This window comes from Zingiber officinale, chromosome 11B (genome assembly GCF_018446385.1).
Source record: "Zingiber officinale cultivar Zhangliang chromosome 11B, Zo_v1.1, whole genome shotgun sequence".
NCBI classification, from domain to species: Eukaryota; Viridiplantae; Streptophyta; class Magnoliopsida; order Zingiberales; family Zingiberaceae; genus Zingiber; species Zingiber officinale.
The window spans coordinates 62,100,429-62,107,325 of record NC_056007.1 but is presented as its reverse complement, the minus strand read 5'-3'; positions in this window follow the sequence as shown (position 1 = coordinate 62,107,325).

Below are 6,897 nucleotides of genomic sequence, written 5' to 3'. Positions count from 1 at the left end.
TCTGAAGACTCTCCCCCTTCATCAATGCTTATCTGGAATGAGTTTTCTGTGTCATCGGGATGGAATTCGACTGTTAGGGTTGTCCCGGTAATTTCCTCCGTCTCGGATTCTTCTGACGACGGCTCGGTGTCCATCGAGGAGTCGGCTTCAAATGGTTCTTCGTAGAGCTTCAAGAAATTTTCCCAAAGTTCTTTTGTGCTTCTGTATTTTTCGACTCTTTCGAGAACCTGGGTACTTAGTACACTCAGAAGGTGGGATTCAGCCTTACCGTTTGTCATGAATTCATTGAGCTGCTCGTCAGTCCATTGATGCTCCTCAAGTTCTTCTCCTTTTGTATCCTTTGGAGCTTCATAACCATACATCATTATTAATAACATATTAAAATCAGTTTTAAAATAAACCTGCATTCGTCGCTTCCAAAAAGCGAACTCCCCCTCGAACGTTGGTGGGTAGATGTTCATTCGGCCATCTCGTTGCTTCAGTCGGCAGTTAGTCCTCTTAAGGCGTCCTTGCTCTGATACCAATTGTTGGCGCAGCAGAGCCGGCAAGAGGGGAGGGGTGAATTGCCTGCAAAAAGAAAATAGCCTCCTCGTGCTTTCAACTCTAAAACAATAACAATAATAAAATAAAATAACAGAAAAGAAGAGACAAGAAATTTAACTTGGTTACAACCTAGGTGGTTGTTAATCTAAGGCAGTTGAAAAGCTCTACTAGAAATGTCTCCTTCACTATAGGCGGAGAAGCCTTTTACACACTAAGAAAGCTCTAAGAGTTGCTAGGAATTGAGTACTAAGTTGATTGAATAATTTCCTACCTCCAGGGGCCTTTATATAGCTCCTGGAAATATTATCTCGAGTCTTGAGGGCGCCTCCAAAGGGGTTGAGGGCGCATCCAAGGGGATAAGCGGATAAAACTTTATCCGCTCGTAAACGGTATGTTTGACCCAGTTGAGGGCGCCTCCAAGGGCATTGAGGGCACCCTCAATGCAATTGAGGGCACCCTCACTCTAGTGAGGGCAGAGGCGCCTCAACAGTTGTTGAGGGCGCCTCCAGCTGCTTTTCTAGCACTTCTTCGTCTTCTCTTTAGCTTCCAAAGTCCCGATATCTTGGGTGATTATGATCAACTGAAATAGGGCTCACCCGAACTCAATTTCCGGTCATCTCCTTGAGCAGGCTTCTACCCCGGCTTCTCGTCCCTCGAACGTCGCACACGTTCTTCTCGTCCACCGGTGTACTCTTCTGCAGCTCTTTCGTCCTTCGGACTCACCGAGACTGTCGGCTCCCCTCCCGTACCGTCCTTCTCGCTAGCTGCATCTTTCGCTCGACTTCCATCGCTCCTAAGCTACTGCACACTTAGACATAGGGATCAAAATCAAACAAGACATAATCTAACTTGGTTGATCACATCAAAAAGACCATGGGGTCCAACACCGCTTTCTCCAACCCTTTATTTTCTGCAAAATTAAGTTAGTCTAGGCAATAAATAATATATATAATATAAAATTTGACAGCCTCTGACTGCCCGATTCAGACTTTGAATTTCATCAAAACTCTAGGTTGAACCTAACTGTTCCTTCTTCGGGGAACGCGTCCTCACCTACTCCTCTCAGGAGAGTTTACCTTTTGCCAAACCGGTCCTCCAGACTGACTGGACTTTTGCTAAGTGCTCAAGACTTCCGGTCTTCATGTTGGACATTCGCTCTATGACCCACCCAGACTTCCACTCGGTCCACGACCACCAGGATTTCAACCTAGATTCCCCAACTCTAGGATTTTGCCCAAAGTACTCTACCACCAAGACTTTCCACCTAGGGTTATCACCCCAAATACCTAGGGTTATTGCCCCTAGGATTTTACACCTACCTAACCGTAGCTAGGACTTTTCATCACCTAGGGTTACCACCCCCTAGGGCTTTCCACCTACCTAGAATCAACTAGGACTTTGCCTAAAACAACTTAGGACTTTCCTGCAAGCTCAATCAACCTTATTAGACAACAAGACATTTTAACTTTTGAATCCTTTTCCATTATCAAAACACAGGTTTGATCATCTGGTGCTAGGACTTTCCATCACCTAGGGTTATCACCCCCTAGGGTTTTCCATCTGTCTAGAATCCACTAGGACTTTTACCTAAGACAACTTAGGACTTTCCTGTAAGCTCAATCAACCTTATTAGACAACAAGACATCTTAACTTTGAATCTTTTGTCATTATCAAAACATAGGTTTGATCGTCTGGTGCTTCCTGCACCAACAAAAGGTAGTGCTCGATCCAGGATATATAGAGAGGATGGGATCTAAATAACAGCCTAGTAAGGAAGTGTCCTCTTGAGGTCAAGAGTGGGAGTCAATAGGATAGGATAAAGGACAGCCAAGGTTTGCTCGGGGGACTGTTCTCTTATATCTCCCAGAGCAGGAACAGACTGAGCAGGGATGACTTGCCTCGTAGGAGAAGGGACAAGGGTTAACTTGCGCTTCTTGCATTGTCTCTTGCGAGAAGCTACCTTCTCTGGAGAAGAGCTCACAGGGGTTAGAGAAGGTTTCGAAGGTAACTTCCCAGATACTCCAATTGTGTTTATCTCATCTATGGGATATGCAGAGGCCTCATCAGAAGGAGGTGGTACTAGTAAACCCCGTTTGGCCAATAATTCTTGTTCCTTTGCACAAAGCTCTACCTTTTTCAGATCGATTGACTCATCAATCACCAAAGGGAGAAAGAATAGCTTTCACTGCACAAAATAAAAAATACCTTAGTTAGAGATAGTGTAAGTATCAAAATTACCAAACTCACCAAAGGGACAAGATAGCCTCTTTTGAATGGGTCTCAAACCAAAAAGATACAAAAAGCTCTCTTGTAGCCACTTGTGAATGCTAAAACATTGATAGCTTTGCTTGGTAAGATATGAAAGGTAGATGAGATCCTTTTTCAATTTTATAGGGTCAAGAAGAGGGAGAAAGAAAGATTGCCAATTAACAGACTAAGTAGCAAGAGCTGGCATCTCCAAGAAGAAGAAGTGTGACTTCCAGCCCTTGTTCAAGGACGACATATCCTCGAAGAAGACTACTTTTGGTTAGGACTGAAAGAGGAATACCTTGAATTTTCATTTTTTATGATAGACAAACATATAAAGATTACGGAGAGTAGGAGGGATTCCGAACAGGCGGAATAACATGAACATTCCACACAAAAAATGGAATCCATTCGGCATAAATTGTTGTAGTGGAATGTGGAAATACTGACTTACTTATGATAGAAATGGGTGGATAAGGAAATGTAAACCAACCATTAATTGGTCAAAAAAGAAAGTAATATAGTTATCAAGAGGAAGGTGAGGGCAATCATTTAGAGAAGGAAGATGAATGCAATAATTACGAGGGATTTCATATCTGGAATAGAGATATACTCGATTGGAGGCATTGAAGCTTGAATAAATAGAAGTATACCATGGGGCAAAAGACTCCTGGGCCATGATAGAACAAATCTTAGACAGAAAGTGAACAACTTACTGAGTTGTTTGAGATTCGATCAAGAAGGAATATAGAGCAAGGAAGATCGCTAGAGAAAATAAACGAAAGAAGATAGGTCGTTGAAGTAAACAAACTCAAAAGGAGGAAGGACAAGGGGCGAAGAACTCACAACGCCCAGGGTTTTATAAAAAGGGGAGTTTAATTGCCACCATTAGATTGGATTGGTCTGACTAAGGAGGGTCATTGATTTGCAAAGGGGGACGTGATGTTACATCATACGAAATAGGGAATGTCAGAAGACGTTGCCGCAAATGAGTAGTGGTGCCACGTGACACTCACATATAAATGGGCATTTATGATGAATATGATAAGTGACACATTTTGTGAAAATAAAATGTCTTTTCAAAGGTCCTTGGTATTATCTCCTTTCTAAATAATCACTTATCAGCGAGCAATTCATGAAAAAATAACCAAGTGCCTCTGGTATGGGTGAAAGTATGAATTATCGGACGACCCTGGTGAGAAGGCAGAGGTGCGAAAAATAGAACTTGAGTCCAGTCGGTCATTTACATCTCCTTCGACTAGACTTAAAGGGGAGGCTAGTGATATGAGTTATAATGAGCGGATCTCGAAGATGACATGGTGGTCAAAGTCAAGATGATGTAGGGGTAAAAGTCAGAATGAGGGGCCGCTTCCCATATGATTTTATCGATTCCCCCATTAAAACTCTAGAGTCTTGCCCGAGTGGTTACAAAGTAGGATGCTCGAATAAAGCTGATCGACTGTGAAGCCGGTCAGATATAAGGACTCTAGTATTTTACTCTGGACGTCAGCAAATAATGTACTTGATTAGTCAAGTAGTTGACAGAATGCAAGGGAGACTAGCCCGGTGGAAACCTGATCAAGCTTTAAGTGCTTAGGTCTTATAAAACTTGTAGTATAAGACTGGCCGGACAAAGGCCAGTCGAAAATAAGGCTTTCCGTGTATGCCTGGCCAGGTAGAGACCGGGCGAGCTCAAGGACACTTAGCCTTATAAAACTCTTAGTATAAAACTGACCTAACAAAGGCGGGTCGAACATCAGACTTTCCATATATACCCCACCAAGTAGAGACCGGACGAGTTTAAAGACACTTAGCCTCATAAAGTTCTTAGTATAAGACTGACTGAACAAAGGTCAGTCGAATATAAGGCTCTCCGTCTAAACCCAGCCGGGCAAAGACCGAATGAGTTTAAAGACACTTGGTCTTATGAAACTCTCAGTATAAGACCGGTCGGATAAAGGCCGGTTGAACATAAGGCTCTCCGTTTACACCTGGACGGGCAAAGACCGGACGGGTTTAAGGATACTTGGTCTTATGAAACTCTCAATATAAGACCCGACCGGGTATAAGACCGAGCGGATTTAAAGACACTGGGCCTCGTAAAGTTCTTAGTATAAGGTCGGTCGGATAGAGGCCGGTCAAGCATAAGGATCTCTATGTACGCCTGGCTGGGCAAAGACTGGACGGGCTTAAAGACACTTATCTTTAGGAAACTCTACATATTCGTTCGGTCAAGCACAGGTCGATCGAGTTTAAGTTAACTAAAATAAAGCTCTAACATACATAATCTATCATATGACTCCTTGAATGAATTTCTGACACACTATGAATACTATATTAGCCTCTGAACAGATATTGCCAGTATTTAACATATCACAGAGTAGATTAGTACTACAGTTGACCTTGTGGACTGGCCGAGATACATTCAATAGACAAGCAATAGACAACATTCTAACAGCTTGGTAGAATTGTCAGGGAATATTCCTTTGACGTCTTCTTTAAAGGTTATTATGTTTCTCATATTAATTATAGTAGCATATTCTCTCAACCACCTCAATAATGGCGCGAAGTATAAATAACAAAAGCCTGTGAGTAGAAAAAAGATTCCTCAGTCTATCACTATAGAACACCCAGACTGTACTTTCTTTCATCGGCTAACAAACTCTCATACCATGGACTACCCTACGATGGCGGAGGCTATGTTGGATGGTATAAAAAGGGGATCCTCTCCATTGGCAAGGTATATAAACATTTGCATCTGAACCCTATTTTTGCGCAAACACTTTCCCTACTATTCTTCATCCACCTTCTCGAAATCGTATTGACTTGAGCATCGGAGGACCTAGCAAGGAATCCCAACCCCAGTCTTGGGCCACTAATACTTTGTTGGATTGTCAGATACTTTGTCAGATTGTCAGATTGTGCGTAGAATCGTAAAAAAATTCCATCGCCAGTTAAGATGGTCTTCCGCCGATTAACAAACCATCCATCTAAACTAGCACACTATCTCCTTATCCTTTAGCCAGGATCAAAACCCATTCCCCGCTGCAAAAGGAACCCTTTAAAATAAAATGTCGTTATTCTTTTTATTAATGAGATTTTTTAAATAAAACATTTAAAATATAAAGTGTCCTCGTCATCTGTTAGCACCATCGCTTAACTATCGCCACAATGACAGTATGCTTGTGTTCTAATATTTTTTATATATTTTTTCTTTACGACTTGCTTTGAATAATGAGGTTGCTTAAGATTGGAAAAAAAAATTATATTTATAATTAACTTATAACATTTTTGTGAGCCTCCCCTTAAGTCTGGCATTGCCCTTTAATTTTTTTTTAACTAGATCTTATATCCAATTAGTTTCTATAAAAATTTTTCATCCATAATCTGAAAGTGTTAACAATGGATGATGTAATAACTCAATATCTTAAATTTATCCTTCCATGAAAATATATTTTATAATATATCATAATTAAAAATCAAACTAGAAATATTTAAGAGACAGCATGGTACTCTGTCGCAAATTGTATTTTTTTTTTTTTATAGTGGATGCATGAGTCATTGTGTGTTCCTCAAGTTTTTACACACTCAGACATATATATCAATAACACAAGCAAGATCTAATTTAAACTTATTTAATAATACATCAAAACAGTCGTGGCTTCCACTTGGGTTCTAACACATGATCCAAACTTTATGTTCGTACCAATTTACTCATTATTTTCTAGCCAAGTAATCAACAATGAGACTTAAGTTTAAGATTTTGACACCACCCAATTTAGATGACTAAAATTTGTTTAGGCAATCCAAACCAACTTTTTATTTATTTACTAGTTGCCTAACAATTTGTCAGTTGACCAAATATAACCTTCAAATTTAGTTGATTAAATATTAGTTAGTTGGCTATATTAGACAACTTTAGACGATTAAACGCGGTTTCGATATATAAGCAATGGCTGTTTCTAGTTGATGTTGGACGATTAGTGTGTTAGATTTTTAGTAATACTACACTTTTTAATATATCCTTGGTTCCACCCTAAGAGAGCACTTATTCTTATTTAAAATTATTGCTATGGCAAAAAAGTGCATTTAGATTTGATTTTAAAT